This window comes from Nerophis ophidion, linkage group LG18 (genome assembly GCF_033978795.1).
Source record: "Nerophis ophidion isolate RoL-2023_Sa linkage group LG18, RoL_Noph_v1.0, whole genome shotgun sequence".
Taxonomy (NCBI): Eukaryota; Metazoa; Chordata; class Actinopteri; order Syngnathiformes; family Syngnathidae; genus Nerophis; species Nerophis ophidion.
The window spans coordinates 18,446,603-18,464,220 of NC_084628.1; the positions used below are offsets into that span (position 1 = coordinate 18,446,603).

Here is a 17,618-nt window from a genome sequence, read left to right on the forward strand (position 1 = left end):
CTGTTAGTCCCTGTTGCTTAAAGCCATTCCCACAGCATGATGCTGCCACCACCATGCCTCACTCTAGTGATGGTATTGGTATGGTGATGAGCATTACCTGGTTTCCTCCAAACATGATACCTGGCATTCACGCCAAAGACTTCAATCTTTGTCTCATCAGACCAGAGTATTTAGTTTTTCATGTTCTCAGAGTCTTTCAGGTGCATTTGGGCAAACTTTTTGCTTAGAAATGGCTTCTATTTGGCCACTCTCATACAGGCCTGATTGGTGGATTGATGCAGAGATGGTTTTCCTGGAAAGTTTTCCCCTCTCCACAGAGGAATGCTGTAGCTCTGGCAGAGTGACCATCGGGTTCTTGGTCACCTCCCTGACCAGGGCCCTTTTCTACCGATGTTTCAGTTTAGACAGCCGACCAGATTTCGAAAGAGTCCTGGTGGTTACAAACGTTTTACATTTAGTGTTGTTGGGGGCTACTGTGCTCATTGGGACCTTCAAGTCAGCAGATCATTTTCATACACTTCCGTAGATTTGTCCCTTTTGACAATCATGTCTCGTAGGTCTACAGACTCAGACAATTCCTTCGACATCATTTTTGGTTTGTGCTCTGCCATGCACTGTCAAGTGTGGGAGCATTATAAATAGACAGGTGTGTGCCTTTCCAATTCATGCCCAACCAACTGAATTTACCACAGATGGACTCCAATTAAGTTTTAAGAACATCTTAAAGTGGAACTGCACTTTTTTGGGGGAATTTTGCCTAGTGTTCACAATCATTATGGAAGATGTGAAGACAAACTTATTTTTTTCAATGCATTATATCTTGTAAATTTAAACTCAAATAAATGTTCACTTACAATGGAGCAAATGGGAGGTTAGCTCTTACGCCCATAAAACCAAATGAAAAAAACATAAGAAAATCGCCAACAATACTCTATTTACATATCGTGATTTGAATATTAACCAAGTATTTGTGATATTGTTATTATAAGTGCTAAATTATAACAGAAAAACTGTTTACAGCAGTGCCGTGATCATGAGCTTGTGTACATTAACATCGAGTGGTCAGCTTATTCCTCGCTTCCTTGCTCCCTGGAAGTTTATTCTAGATAATAAATCATGCCTTTCACCTGGATAGAAAAAGGCTGAGGATGTATTCTGACAAGTTGGTACACATCAAAAGCCAGATTAGAACCGGTAATGGTGGGAACGACACGAAAAGACGCTTGGTTCCACCCCCTTTACTTTGTGAGGATTATGATGCATTCTTCATCTAAATGGGAATATATGAACATCCTAGCAGTTGACATCCTAATGATAGCAGACCTTGTAAAATAAATTATGTTTTATTATGTATGTTGGTTCTCATGAAGTCTGCAGTGAAAAACAATCAGTGATGTTGGGGGAAAAAAAAGCAAAGGCTGTGATGCGTTTTTGAAATTAATCAATCAATGTTTATTTATATAGCCCTAAATCAAAAATGTCTCAAAGGGATTTAAATTAATGTGCCGCATATGCTTAAAATGATCAAATAAGTAAATATTAAATATTACTATAGATGTGTCCATAACTATGTTACATATATTCTTACACCATGTATATAACACTTTAATGAAGGTGTTTGGATGTTTTTTGGGGGGGCTTTTATTGGCAGAATAGAGCAATTCCCATGAGCTCCACTGTAAGCAGACATTTAATCACATTTATTTAATATTCAGAATGCATTTTTTTAAAATTACATCTGTCGTCATTTCTTTCATAATGATTGTTAACGATGGTCGAAATTCCCCAAAAAGTGCGGTTCCCCTTTTCGGGTGATCAGTGGAAATAAGTAGCCCCTGAGCTTATTTTTGAGCTGCATGGCAAAGGCTGTGTATATTTATGAACATGTTCTTTCTTAGTTTGTTTATTTTTAATACATTTGCATAAATCTGTTTGAAAAAAAAAAATGCACTTCCTCATTATGGGGTATTGAGTGTAGAATTTTGAGGATAAAAATATTTTATTCCATTTTAAAATAAGCTGTACAATAACAAAATATGAAAAAAGTGAAGCGCTGTGAATACTTTACAGATGCGCTGTACAAAATACATACACATATTACAATATCTATGCATATATTTATTTAAAATCATTATTATATATACATTCGTATATATTTAAAGACAAAACATTGGTATCATTCGTTTCATTTTCATTTCAGTTTTCTCAGGGCATTCAATCGATTATCATTTCAGCCTTTTTTCTTTACATTTTGCCTTTTCAAAATTTAAAAAAAAAAAGTGTTCCCTTTTTCTTTTCTTTACTCCTATTTCCGCCATGTTCTGTAGGCCAAAAAATGTTCCCAACTGGCCCCTGTGCCTCATTTCCGGGCACCCTTGCATTGTACAGTTGTTAGATATGAAATAGTTGGACGTGCTATCAAAAAAGTATGGTCAAAATGTAATGTTGCCTTTCATTATTTTATGTGGAGAGATTACAATAGATCAATGTTTTGCAAGTGACAGAGCTCATGTCGGAATCCACCAACTAAATAAACCAGAAAAAAAGAAAGCTGAGATATTGAGTCAGACTTTGGTATTGTTGGAATGTCTTCTTGCGTTGTTGAAAGTTGGTATTGCGCTCATCTGTGCCGTGTTACATAATTTTTTCTGCATACCAGAAAAAAAAAAGAAAGAAAAACAAACATTGTTGAGATTTTTATCACATCATTGCGAGGCCAGAGGAGACTTTACATCGCTATGTTAACCACCTCAGAACACAAATACATGACTTGACCGTACTACTTTGTCCAGATCTTCACCAAATGTTCATAGAAAATCAAAACATAACCACTTTTTGCATTTGGTGGAAATAATACAAATTTAACTTTAATATCATCAAAGTCAATAAAAGCAGACGGATGTTGATTTTGACAAGAACAACTCCCATAAGCCACACAACTTCCCATCTCTAACTCTAGTCGTTTTTATCTATCTACTAAATAACAGAACATTCTATGAGCGCCACAGTAAAACAATGTTCTAGCAAAGGGCAACTGCTGGACACATGTTAGTCTGTGTCTTGGCCAATCTTGTGCATCTGGAGCTTTCTTTACTGTTTGCTTCAAGCTTCTCTATCAGTGCCTGCATTGGATTCCTCCCTCCTCAGGTTAGCTTATTTTTGAGAACATCCAGCTGTGTTTGAGTCCAATAATCCCCCCCTCCGCCTTCGTCCAGCCTCAGCCAAAATATAAACAGATGTTTTAATTTGTGCATTGTCATGAGCTTGTACTGTAAAAAAGTCTCAGGGCGCCATCTTATGCAAATAATTTTTTAATGATGTTCCAACAGTGGTTCTCATTGAAATAGTATTTTTTTCCATGGTCCTAGATGAATTTAAATATTAGGAACCTGATAATAATAATTTATTTATGCGTATAAGCAACGTGCAGACCACTTTTTTAAGTTGCTGGCCATTTTTGCTTCATCTGACATCACTTGGATGAAGATAAGGGGAAAGTTCTGTGGTCAGATGAAACAAAAAATAAGCTGTTTGGCCAAGATACCCAGCAATATGTTTGGAGGAGAAAAGGTGAGGCCTCTAATCCCAGGAACACCAACCATACCGTCAAGCATGGTGGTGGTAGTATTATGCTCTGGGCCTGTTTTGCTGCCAATGGAACTGGTGCTTTAAATGGGACAATGAAAAAGGAGGATTATCACCAAGTTATCCAGGACAACCTAAAATTATCAGCCCGCAGGTTGGGTCTTGGGTGCAGTTGGGGGTTCCAACAAGACAATGACCCCAAACACACGTCAAAAGTGGTAAAGGAATGGCTAAATGATGCTAGGAATAAGGTTTTGGAATGGCCTTCCCCAAGTCCTGACTTAAACATTTGGACAATGCTGAAGAAACAAGTCCATGTTAGAAAAACAACAAATTTAGCTGAACTGCACCAATTTTGTCAAGAGGAATGGTCAAAAATTCAACCAAAAGCTTGCTAGAAGCTTGTGGATGACTACCGAAAGCGCCTTATTGCAGTGAAATTTGCCAAGGGACATGTAACCAAATATTAACATTGCTGTATGTATACTTTTGACCCAGCAGATTTGGTTCCATTTTCAGTAGACCCATAATAAATTCATAAAAGAACCAAACTTCATGAATATTTTTTGTGACAAACAAGTATGTGCTCCAATCACTCTATCACAAAAAAATAAGATTTTTAGAACTGATTGGAAACTCAGTACACCCTGGACGAGTCGCTACCTCATCACAGGGGCCAACACAGATAGACAGGCAACATTCACACTCACATTCATACACTAGGGCCAATTTAGTGTTGCCAATCAACCTATCCCAGGTGCATTATGTGTACGTAAGTATGTGTAAATTATGGAAGGAAAAGGAAGAAAAAACTAAGAAAAAAAAGTAAATATGCAGTTGAAGATAATGTCAACAATGCATTCGTTGTGTGCTGTGTTGAAGGTGAAGTGTACATGAATGTGTGTGTGTGTACATGTGTATGTATGTATGTTTGCTAATGCATTTATATATGTATATGTGTGTGCGTACAGTATATATATATATATATTTGTCGCCAAGTATGTGCTCCACTTTTAAGAGAATAGGCGCTCAAACGCTCGCTTTTAAAGTTTTTGTAAAAATGCCAATATAATAAATCAGGATAAACTGTTTATTTAAAAAAAATTAGAAAAACAACTAGTGTTTTGAGGACAGTACTGTACATAATTATTACAATGACAACAAGAGACTTAATTATAATGACACTTGTGGGCTAGCAATACTGCTATGTTAGCATGTAGCCACTTGTAGCTTTCCCATCAGACCTTTCTGTCAGTCAGCCATGGGCGTGAGAGCTGCAAGTTCTATCATTTTGTTTTTATTCAGCAAATAGGCTAAGCTGGCATGGTGTCAGGCTTGCCACTGACAGTTTGTTTGTGTTTTAATTTTTCCTCTGTGTGTGTTTAGTATTTCCTGTCTTGAGTTCCTGTCAGCGCTCTTATTTTGTCTGCCCCCCTCCCCGTGTGCTGTTTCCCCTCAGCTGTGGCTGATTGGCACCTGGCCACACCTGGTGTCAATCAGCCAACTCCTATTTTACCTGCTTTGTTCCTCCAGTCAGTGCTTGATTATTGTCGCTCTCGTGTCATGTATTATTGCTCCTGTCGTGTCGTACCGTGTCGTGTCTTTGCAGCATAGCGGTAAGCTATATTTGTTCGATGTTTGTAGCTTACTGTATTTTGTTCCCTGCTTCCAGTTTTTTTTCATATTACAAGTACGACTTCTGTTTTCCTGCTCGCTACCCGCTAGCTTCCACGCTAGGCCCCTTTTTTGTTTTTGCTAGCTTCCATGCTAAGTTCCTTTTGTTTTCTAGCTCCCATGCTAGCTCTCTTTGTTGGTTATCCGCCTGGTGCGCGCCTTTTGTTGTACCCCTTTTTGTTTGTTCTTGTTTTAGTATTTATATTAAATCATGTTTTCTCATTCAATGCCTGCCTCCTTCTCTGCATCTTGGGGTTCGTCACAAACTAACTCTGACACATGGTGATCTTTTCAAATGTGAGCTTTAAATGTTAGTACTGATGCTCACATAGCTATGCTAGTGTGTTGCTAACGTTTGTATCCTCTTGACCCTCTCATTAGTGTTACATTCTTATGTGTGATATACAGTATGTCGTCCAATATACATCTTTGTGAATGTATATATAAAAAGTGGATGAAGTGCACTTCTTGGAGACACACACTCTGTTGGAAACAAGCGTGAATAAACACAGACCATTAGCATTAACGCTACAGGTGTACAAAACAACCTGTCCCTGGAAGGGTTTAGTAAAAGCAATTCCAGCATCAAGGCAGTACAAGATTGTTAAATATGTTTAAAAATCAGTGGAGGGCCGTGTGTTTCCGACTTAGGCCTTCGGTGATGTCGGACTTCAATGATTAGCTTTCAAAATACCATAATTGATGTCACCCCATGACCATTGCTGAAGAAATACTAATACAGAAACACATTTACGCCCCAATGGGGAATTGATACACATCAACAGTGTACAAAACAGATTGTTTTCGGGTGAATTTAAAAAACAATTAAAACGCTTCAGCAATTAAAACATATCTCATGCGGTACTGTCAAAATAAAATAGCAAAAAACATATTAAAAGTGAAAAAATAAAATATTTGAACTCACAATTAGTAGGACCTATTCGACAACGTATAGGCCAGGGGTGCCTCTCGTCGTCGGCTTATTGGAGTGGAAATAACGAGCATTTCATCGCCAGTACAGCTGAGCTAGCTTCCGGGGTTTGCCGACATCGTCTCACTTCTCTCTTGAAAATGGCCTTGCAAATATATATCTGCCACCTAATCGACGTTTTGTTCTCCTTCTCTGCTATCCCGGTCTGGCTACGGCGCAAACACTTCCCGCTTCCTGCTAAATTTAAACTTGTGAATGGATACTCACTTTGGAATGACAAGTGAGTATCCAATCGCATTCTCGTTAACATCGAGCTATTTGGATAGGCTACTGTCAACAACTTGTGATGTGATTGGCTATCGCAACTGTCCATCAACTGTATGTCCCCGATTGTGTAGAGTGCACGGACGCCCGCATTGTTGATTCTGAAGGCCTCTGATAGACTTCGTACAACCTGGCAATATGAGCTTGCTGAATTCTGATTGGACGCAAACTAAAACTACAAACAACAGCACTGGAAGGAGCATAATATGACATGAAGAGAATATCCATCCATCCATTTTCTACCGCTTATTCCCTTTTGGGGTTGCGGGGGGCGCTGGTGCCTATCTCAGCTACAATCAGGCGGAAGGCAAAGTACACCCTGGACAAGTATGAATACTTTTATCTTTGATTATGATCATGATTTCTGGTTATGTTAGGCCAACAGAGAAAGCTTTGCTGGCCCTGACGGCACACCACTGTTACAAAATAGTACATGAAGGGCATTTTGACACAGGTTACTAGGCAGAGTTAATAGGGCACAATCATACCTGCCCCATCAGTCAAATAAAAAACACATTTCAGTCAAGACGAACTTCAAAAAGACTTTAATCAGACGTATGAATTCAATAAAAGAAGAACTACACTGTGTTAAATACAAAACGCTCTATGTGGATGAGTGCTCAAGTTGACTTCATTCCTGGCTGGCACGAGTTGAACCTGTTGTACGTGCCTTCACTAGCATTCCCATTCAGTCAAGCGGGTGAAATGTAAACTTCTCCTCAGCAAGGACTTCGAAGAAGACGTTCGCTTGTATCCGAACAAAAGGTCGAAAAACATTCAAAGTTTGCACATACAACGTTATCTCTCTGGCTGCAGCTGTGTTCAGTCTGAAGGTTCGAGTTTATAAAAATGATTTTATTCAAATATCTGACAGCAGGTGACGGCGGCAGTCTGAATTCAAAGGTCAGATCTGTCTGCTTTACCAGTCAATGTGGAAAAGTGGCTGCACAATACGTAAAGTTAGAGATTGTGCCTTTGTGTAATAATTTAGATTTCCAGTATTACCAGTCCAGTTTCTACCATATTAGGTCATTTAAAATGTTCAGTCTACTATTATTAAGTCAATCGAAAATTTATTTACACAGCCCACTTCAAACAGGGGCAAGTTGAATCACAGAGTGCTAAACACCAATTTTAAAAAAAAAAAAAAAAAAAAAAAAGAAGACGACTTTGCACGGTCACACACACAGCACCACTGACAAATACACAACATGGCTTGGCACAGAAAATTGAGGAAAATGCCACCTTTTGGAGAATAACTATAAATAAATTATCTAAAAAATAATGTTACAAAAAAAAAAAAATCCATCCATCCATCTTCTTCCGCTTATTCGAGGTTGGGTCGCGGGGGCAGCAGCCTAAGCAGGGAAGCCCAGACTTCCCTCTCCCCACCTACTTCGTCCATGATTGTCAAAAGGCACAAATCCCGAGGCGTTCCCAGGCCAGCCGGGAGACATCATCTTCCCAACGTGTCCCGGGTCTTCCCCGTGGCCTCCTACCGGTTGGACGTGCCCAAAACACCTCCCTAGGGAGGCGTTAGGGTGGCATCCTGAACCACCTCATCTGGCTCCTCTCGATGTGGAGGAGCAGTGGCTTTACTTTGAGCTCCTCCCGGATGACAGAGCTTCTCACCCTATCTCTAAGGGAGAGCCCCGCCACGCGGTGGAGGAAACTACTTTTGGCCGCTTGTACCCGTGATCTTCTCCTTTTGGTCATGGCCCAAAGCTCATGACCCTAGGTGAGGATGGGAACGTAGATCGACCTGTAAATTGAGAGCTTTGCCTTCCGGCTCAGCTCTTTCTTCACCACAACGGATCGGTACAACGTCCGCATTACTGAAGACGCCGCACCAATCCGCCTGTCGATCTCACGATCCACTCTTCCCTTACTCGTGAACAAGACTCCTAGGTACTTGAACTCCTCCACTTGGGGCAGGGTCTCCTCTCCAACTCAGAGGTGGCACTCCACCCTTTTCTGGGCGAGAACCATGGTCTCGGACTTGGAGGTGCTGATACTCATTCCGGTCGCTTCACACTCTGCTGCGAAGCGATCCAGTGAGAGCTGAAGATCCCAGCCAGATGAAGCCATCAGGACCACATCATCTGCAAAAAGCAGAGACCTGATCCCGCGGCCACCAAATCGGAACCCCTCGACGCCTTGACTGCGCCCAGAAATTCTGCCCATAAAAGTTATGAACAGAATCGAAAAGTACAAAATATATCACATAAATAATAAATTGAAATAGTAAAAAAATAATCAATCAATCAATCAATCAATGTTTACTTATATAGCCCTAAATCACTAGTGTCTCAAAGGGCTGCACAAACCACTACGACATCCTCGGTAGGCCCACATATGGGCAAGGAAAACTCACACCCAGTGGGACATCAGTGACAATAATGACCCAGTGGGACGTCGTTGACAATGATGACTATGAGAACCTTGGAGAGGAGGAAAGCAATGGATGTCGAGCGGGTCTAACATGATACTGTGAAAGTTCAATCCATAATGGATCCAACACAGTCGCGAGAGTCCAGTCCAAAGCGGATCCAACACAGCAGCGAGAGTCCCGTTCACAGCGGAGCCAGCAGGAAACCATCCCAAGCGGGGGCAGATCAGCAGCGCAGAGATGTCCCCAGCCGATACACAGGCAAGCAGTACATGGCCACCGGATCGGACCGGACCCCTTCCACAAGGGAGAGTGGGACATAGAAGAAAAAGAAAAGAAACGGCAGATCAACTGGTCTAAAAAGGGAGTCTATTTAAAGGCTAGAGTATACAAATGAGTTTTAAGGTGAGACTTAAATGCTTCTATTGAGGTAGCATCTCGAACTGTTACCGGGAGGGCATTCCAGAGTACTGGAGCCCGAAATGAAAAAGCTCTATAGCCCGCAGACTTTTTTTGGGCTTTGGGAATCACTAATAAGCCGGAGTCCTTTGAACGCAGATTTCTTGCCGGGACATATGGTACAATACAATCGGCAAGATAATAGTAGTAATTATAACAATAAATAAAATAGAAATAACAGAATAAAAGTTAAAGTTAAATTATTAGGGAGACTATCCAAACTTTTGTAAGGCACGTATTTTTAGATGAATCTTTGCTACTTGGGCTCTTTCTGTCATGATCTGTTGCCCGGATCATGTTTTGTTTAGTTTTTGACTCCCTTAGTTCGTGTTCTGAGCACCCCTGGGTTTGTGTTTTGGTTTCCATGTGTGCAGATTGGTTTCACCTGCCTCTGATTAGTGTTCGGCCCGCTCACCTGCTGCCGGGCACTAAACAGAGAGCTACTTATTCTTGTTTTTCGCCACACACACTCTGGCTTTCTGGTTTGCTTATGCAACACGTTACGTTAAGTATTTCTACAATCTTTGATTCTTATTCATGTGGTACGCTTTGCCAGAGCCCCCACGCTATCAGCACACTTTTCTATCTTTTTGTATTTTTTAATGATTTATGAGGAATAGATAATTTCCTTACCTGCACCTTGCCTCCAGAGTCTCCGTCTGCATCTTGGGAGATTGATTGATTGAAACCTTTATTCGTTGACTGCACAGTGCAGTACATATTCCGTACAATTGACCACTAAATTGTAACACCCGAATACGTTTTTCAACCTGTTTAAGTCGGGGTCCACGTTAACGAGAGCGACCCACGCTTAAACATGCGACCCAAGCGTGACACTTTGGAACCCAATGAGTTTAAAAACAAAGAAAAAAAGTTGAAAGTTTCTACCTGAACTTTGGGATGTGTTTTCAGCCATATTGAATCTAATACGTGTTTTGATATACTCTTCCTCCACCACTGATTGGCAGTAGAATGTGCTCGTCAGTGAAAAGCAGGGTCTTACAGAGAACCATTTTGTGTTGTGGTCCAAAAATGTGATATTAACATATGTGGATGCCAGATCCGAGGAGGTTAAGAGTTTAAAAGGAACAGTAAAAAGCCTGATTTAAAAGTTGTGCCTTTAACCTTTTTTTTAATTATAAGGCAGTAGAACCCAAAACTAATTCATAACAACAATATATTATAAAGATATATAGTAATCTCTTTGCAAATAAAATGAAAATTAAAAAATAAACACCCTTATTAGTGCTGTTTGGGTGGTAATGTTTTCTGTTTGTTTTATTCCTCACCATATCACCACTAAATGGCATTATGTGTGCATGACATGTTTTATTCTTTAATTTAAAATGATGATAATTTGACTTAAAAGAGGCCTTTGATGATTATGAGCTACATTTAACAAACTTCCTTATAGATTAAATAATACATATTTAATAAGTTTTCAGTCTCTTTCCATTTTATTTCAAGTCACCTTACAGTAGTCTGTCTGCAAACGGTTTGTGTGCAGAGGCGTTCCCTTCTGATTGCAAACTCTCTCTCTCTCTCTCTCTCTCTCTCTCTCTCTCTCTCTCTCTCTCTATATATATATATATATATATGTATATATACATATATATCTCAAACATGTATGTGATTCTCAAACTTTTTAACCAAGTGCAACCATAATGACAACATTAAAATACAGTAGCACAGTAGGCCTACGTATTCATTAATAACAAGGCAGATGTTTTATTTAACAAGTATGTTTAATATTTTTGACTACTGTAACATTACACACTCTTTGAACGGTAATAGTGATTTATCATAGAAAAATAAAACACTTAAAAGATTAATTTCGCGTACCACAATCTGAGAATCACTGATTTACAAAATGTGTTGCCACTGCTCGCTCAAGTGATGTCAATGTGATGTCATGATGCAGTGATTAGTGCAAACCCTGCACACCCCTTGTCCAGGGATCACCCAAAAAAGGTGTTTGTTTGGATGAAATGGATCCATTACAGCCATGGAATAAGCATTCCTATAAAAAAAAAAGATCTGTTGTCACTATTTTTAGGGCAAGGCTGGCACCACATAGGCTTAGTCTGTTTTTGCAAAAAAACAAAAAACAAAAAAAAAACATTTGGAGTGATCCTTTTTTGCTGCAAAATGTGTACAAAATTATCAAAATTCTATTTTTGTAATCAATGTGCATTTTTCAAATCGAGACTATCATTTTGGTTGTTAGAAATGATTAAGTTGCAACCCACATCAGCAGGTTGGCTGTGTTATGAAAAGCTCCACAAAAACATTGATATACTCTAAAAAAGGAGAATGGATATATCTGTTTTTGCGTCAAAATTATTCAAGTATTAAATAAAATCAAAGTGCATTTGAAATTATCCAGTAACAAACGTGTCTGCATCATGTGCTTAATTTAATACATTATTGTAACTCCTAGAGGTCGGCAAAACAACAAATTAACACTCCATTTCGATAAATCTGTCATAAGGGTAGCGTTTTTCCTACTTACAGTAGGGAAGGGATTTATTGGGCCCATTCCTGGGTGGATCTCGCGTCAGACGAAGGAGGGGGCTTAATCATTTTGCAATGCAGTCTGATGAAAATGATGGGAAGTGCCACTCTATATTGCAGTTAATGCTGTGGTTGAAGTTGGAACTGCAACAAAAACATTTTAAGATATTCCACAATCTGGTGATTAAATCAGATAAGGCGACCCTCACATTTGTCACGTTTCATGTGTCAAGTAAACTAACGAATGGGGCCATATAAATCCCCATCCTACAGTACCTTTTATCTCTAAATAATTTCAATCGATCAAGCCTTTCCTAACACCCCACATTACAAAATGATAAAAATAAGTATGATTTTTGCCGATATGGTATCGGAATAATTTCGGTATCGGCCAATACTCAAGGCTTCAATATCGTTAACGTATTGGAAGGGAGACAGTTTTATCGGGACACTAGCAACAGGTGGTCACACAGAAATGACCAGCAAAATAATACTGACCTGATGATGTTGACCTTGATCTGTCAAGCTATTTTTTTAATTACATGAAAATATATATGTTTTTAATATTGAAAAGACAACCTCGCATGAAGCTAATTGTTTGGTGTTTCACCAATAGAGAAAAATATTTATGTCGAAATGCTACGGAATTATAGTGTCATTAGATGATTATATTCTCTGGCAGCAGCAGTGAGTAGAATAAAAGCACAACAATGACAACAACACACTAATAATACTGCAGTATTATTATATGGGGCGGTATGGATTGGTGGTAAAGTGGCCGTGCCAGCAACTTGAGGGTTCCAGGCTCGATCCCCGCTTCCGCCATCCTAGTCACTGCCGTTGTGTCCTTGGGCAAGACACTTTACCCACTTGCTCCCAGTGCCACCCACACTGGTTTAAATGTAACTTAGATATTGGGTTTCACTATGTAAAAGCGCTTTGAGTCACTAGAGAAAAGCGCTATATACATATAATTGACTTCACTTCACTGTGCAATAATGCAACTCATTAACCATTATGACAAAGTGCGTTGAGTTCCAGTGAAAACTCTTTTGTGAGTGTAGTGCTCACTCCAACTTGAAAGCATTCCTCGAGCGTCTGTTTGGGAGGGCCGGGGTCACTGTCCATCTTGTGCCTGCGAGGCTCGGGCCCAGCTCAAGGCTCAAGTGTCGTCCCTCCGTGGCGAAGGCCCGCTTCCCCACTCCGCCTCCGCACTCCTACATCCACTACAAACGTGGTGCCAACTATCTCTCCGACGCCTCCCTCCTTCTGCTTCCCTTTTCTCCTCCCCTTTCCCATCTCTCCCTCACAAATACGCATTCCCGCTCCCTCCTCACGCATATTCTGAATGGTTTCCAGCGCTCCTGCAGCCCCCTCGGGGAAACACCAGCGCAGGAGGAGGAGGCGGAGGAGGGGATGGTAACGATGACAAGCGGACGTGGACGCGGATGCGTGTTGGCCCTCCTGACCTTTTGTCCCGGCATGGTCTTGCTATGATGACATTGTTTGGGCAACACTTGTGCTCTCGGCCAAGCAGGTGAGTGTTTTGTTTTGTTCCTGACACTGTGATGACTCATCTCCATTTTTTGTCCTCAATGCCATTTAAATGTTCGCCCTTCTATCAGATTCCTTGCACTGCTTCTTGTCGTGCAGTACCATTGACCGTCATGCCTTACTGTGCTGATACACATTTGACTGTACAACAGGTGAAACTTGCAAATACTACTTTTGTTGAGTTGTGTTCCAGAGGGACTAACAGACGGGGAGAGAGGGCGACACCAAAAACTGTTTGGGGAAAGCTGTGGACGTATAGAAGGGGAATTGTGAGCAAAACACAATGACAAGGGAAGATGACAGAAGCAACAACATTAGGTGCTTGTTTTGGTTTGATTAAAGCAGGGGTGTCAAACATACGAACAGGTTTTTCCGGCCCGCGTGATTAGTTTGCCAAGTATAAAAATGTATATATATACAGTGGGGCAAAAAAGTATTTAGTCAGCCACCGATTGTGCAAGTTCTCCCGCTTAAAGATGACAGAGGTCTGTAATTTTCATCATAGGTACACTTCAACTGTGAGAGACAGAATGTGAAAAAAATCCAGTAATTCACATTGTAAGAATTTTAAATAATTTATTTGTAAATTATGGTGGAAAATAAGTATTTGGTCAACTATTCAAAGCTCTCACTGATGATTTTGGCTCAAAATCTCACGATACATGGATCAATCGTCCTGTCCCCTTAGCAGAAAAACAGCCCCAAAGCTTGATGTTTCCACCCCCGTGCCTCATATTAGTTATGGTGTTCTTGGGATGCAACTCAGTATTCTTCTTCCTCCAAACACGACAAGCTGAGTTTATACCAAAAACTTCTATTTTGGTTTCATCTGACCACATGACATTCTCCCAATCCTCTGCTGTATCATCCATGTATCCTTTTTGAGCCAAAACCTCCTTCCATCAGTGAGAGCTTTGAATGGTTGACCAAATACTTATTTTCCACCATAATTTACAAATAAATTCTTTAAAATTCCTACAATGTGAATACCTGGATTTTTTTTGACATTCTGTCTCTCACAGTTGAAGTGTACCTATGATGAAAATTACAGACCTCTGTCATCATTTTAAGTGGGAGAACTTGCACAATCGGTGGCTGACTAAATACTTTTTTGCCCCACTGTATATATATATATATATATATATATATATATATATGTATATATATATATATATATATATATATATATATATATACACATATGTTTTTTTTTTACGAAAGAAACTGCTGTTTTAAAGCAAGTTTTAGGCAAGCGAACGATTTATAAGAGGTACACTGTAAAGGCCGACTGTGGCTCCTCCTCCTTGACCCACATTAAACTTAAAACCTACCCTTTTATGTCTTCTGCTTCGAACACATTGTCACTTGGCATCCTCGTTCCCCCAAAATCTCTCCGTCAAACACAAGAAAAGTGAATAGTTTTTTTTACCTTTGTTTCTTACGGTCTGGTGAGTTAATGCTGGATTGATACGTGGACATGACAAAGGAGGTATTTGATACCTAGAAGAGGTTACATGTTGTGTTTTTTGTTGACTCCCAGAAAGACTGTGACTTAGTTTAATCCTGGCTATGTAGATACACTGACAAATATTTGTGATTTATACGTTTTCATAATGTGCTTGTTCTATTTTTGGCCAAAGTAAAACAAAAAACAACAACCTGGAGTTGTTTTTATTTTTAAGTTATCATGCCATGATTTTACCATTACGACCCACTTGGGAATAGATTTTTCTCTATGCAGCCCCTGAGCTAAAATGAGTTTGACACCCGTGGATTAAAGTCTTCAGAGCAGTGGTTCTCCAACTTTAATTTTTCACCAAATGCCACCTCAGAAAAAACTTGGCCTTCCAAGTACTACAATAATGACTAACATTAATAGCATAATACGCCTAAGTATTCATTAAAAACAAGGCAGGCATTTTATTTAACAAGTATATTTAACATTTTTTGCTACTGTAACATTAGACACATTTTGAACTGTACCACTGTGTTTGAATGTATAGGCAAACAAAACACTGTACTTTGATTGAGTGATTCTTTGGCGTACCACAAGATTGAGTTTGCGTACCTCCACTGGTACATGTACCACAGGTTGAGAATAACTGCGTTAGAAAAGAGTAATTCAACTAAAATCTTTTTGGGTCCACATTTCCGGAAAAGTGACTTCTCCCTTCACTTTTAGTCTATTTCTTTTTAAATCTTAATTTTTTTTTTTTAATAGTTTGAGTTTCGAGGCAAATACAATTTCCGAAAGTACAATCACATATCAAATGTTAATTGTTTTCTTTCCAAAACAAGACACACACACAGAAGACAAAGAGGAAAAAAGAATAAAGAATAAATAAATCAGTCAAATGAGTACAGGCAAATCTTATTTTGTATATTCATGAGAACCAGCGTCCTCCATAGTAGATATTCAAATTTTTTCTGGTCTATTTATTTTGTCAGAGTTAAAGGAGCACTCTGCTGTTTCAAAAGGTGTTGTACAAAAACGTTTTTGAGCTGAACTCACGGGCCACAAGTTTATGAAAAGGAAAGGACCTAAAACGAAACCTCAAAAAACACCACTAGTATAGCTTAAGAAGTTGAACAAATAACAACTGACTGAATCGGAAGCAAACAAGCCACAGCAACACCTTAGTTGTATAAATCATATTACAAGATAACTGTGTAACTACCAAAAAGGAGAGGACATAAAGGTACGCCTTGAGGAATGCCTCCTTTTTGGTAGATCTTAAGTTTGGACCCCAGTGTTCAATGATTTGCTAGCCAGGTTAAAACATCAATACAATTATCTGCCAATGTGTGTACTGTGATCCAGGTTCCGTTGTACAACAGGAGCACTCTAGTGTTTGTAGGAATTTGCTGCAAAAATATTTCCCTCCCAAGTTATGAACTGAACTCGGGGGGCCTGTATGGTGTCAATCCCGAGCTGGATTTTGCTCCCGGCCACCAGTTGAATAAAGCAATGATGAAAAAGAGAGGACCTGAAACAGAACCTGGGGGAACACCACTATTTGAACAAATCACTATTTCCCGCATCTGAAGTAAACGAGATACAGCAACACCTTACATCACATTGCGAAAATACATTTGCAACTGCAAAAAAGGAGAGGACTTAAAGGGGCGCCTTGAGGAACGCCTCAGTTATGTAAATCATAAGTTTGGACCTGAGTGCTCTATATTTGCAAGCAAGGTCAAAATGTAAATGCAATGACCTGCCAATGTGTTTACAGTGGTCCAATTTCCTCTATACAAACAAGAGCACGCTTGTGTTGTCGGGAATTTCCTGCAAAAATGTTTGTCTCCCAAGTTAGAACTGAACTGCGGGGGGTGGGGGGTTGGACTTTAGGCCGCCAGTTGACTGGCCCTGCTTTAGCAAAAAAACAGAAACAACCTTAACATTACTTAGTGGGCTTGGTTTAAGAGGAGACCGAAAGGGTGGAAAAGGAAGAAGACGAGATTCCTGAAAAGTGTATTCTTTTGTTAAGTGACGATGCTCACCTTTGTTATTATCTAAGTGTTGTTGTTGAACGTGGTGTCACACTGATATGAACGTGCTGTCCTTGTCTGACATGCTGCCTTTATCGGCTTGAGTCCTAAAAGCAAAAATGCGTATATTTGTGTGTGTGTGTGCGCTTAAGTGTCCCAAGGCCATTGCTCTGTCAACTGCTGCGTTCTCATAGGAACACCCAGTGGAAACACAAGCATAACAACTCAGTAGTTTGAGGTAAAACGCTACAAAAGATTGATTGGTCATTTTGGGAACTGAGCTGATCAACCTGCTGGAGGCTCCCTGAGGAAATCCCTTGTGAACATGGTGGAGTTTCGTGTCTTCAAGCTGTTCAAGTTGTGTTTTAATGACGGAGGCGAGCGGGACGCTAACCACAGTCCAGTGGCTACGTCTCATGTCCTGATGAATGGTACGGCGTGCCGTCGGATTCCTCTGTAGCTGTGATGTCACCGCCGTCGAGCGTGAGACAGATCCAGACTTGAAGGGCTCAGCCCGTGCCAGATGTTCACATTCACGGCGCGCACACACACACACACACACACACACGCACGCACGCACGCACGCACACACACACACACACACACACACACACACACACACACACACACACACACACACACACACACACACACACTTTGGCTATATGTCACAATTGAGCTTGGGTCCTAGAAAAC

At 40.1% G+C, this 17,618-nt stretch overlaps 1 protein-coding gene across 3 annotated transcripts in view; it reads left to right on the forward strand.

Moving 5' to 3' along the window:
* Positions 1-13,219: 13,219 nt before the first annotated feature.
* Positions 13,220-17,618, forward strand: part of stard13b (StAR related lipid transfer domain containing 13b) — a 191,434-nt gene continuing 187,035 nt past the window's right edge. For 2 of the 3 annotated variants that reach the window (XM_061877464.1, XM_061877465.1), the window contains exon 1: positions 13,220-13,413. The gene's annotated coding sequence lies outside the window, so the exon portion shown is untranslated. The remainder of the gene's footprint in view (positions 13,414-17,618) is intronic. The other variant, XM_061877466.1, reaches the window with a different exon arrangement.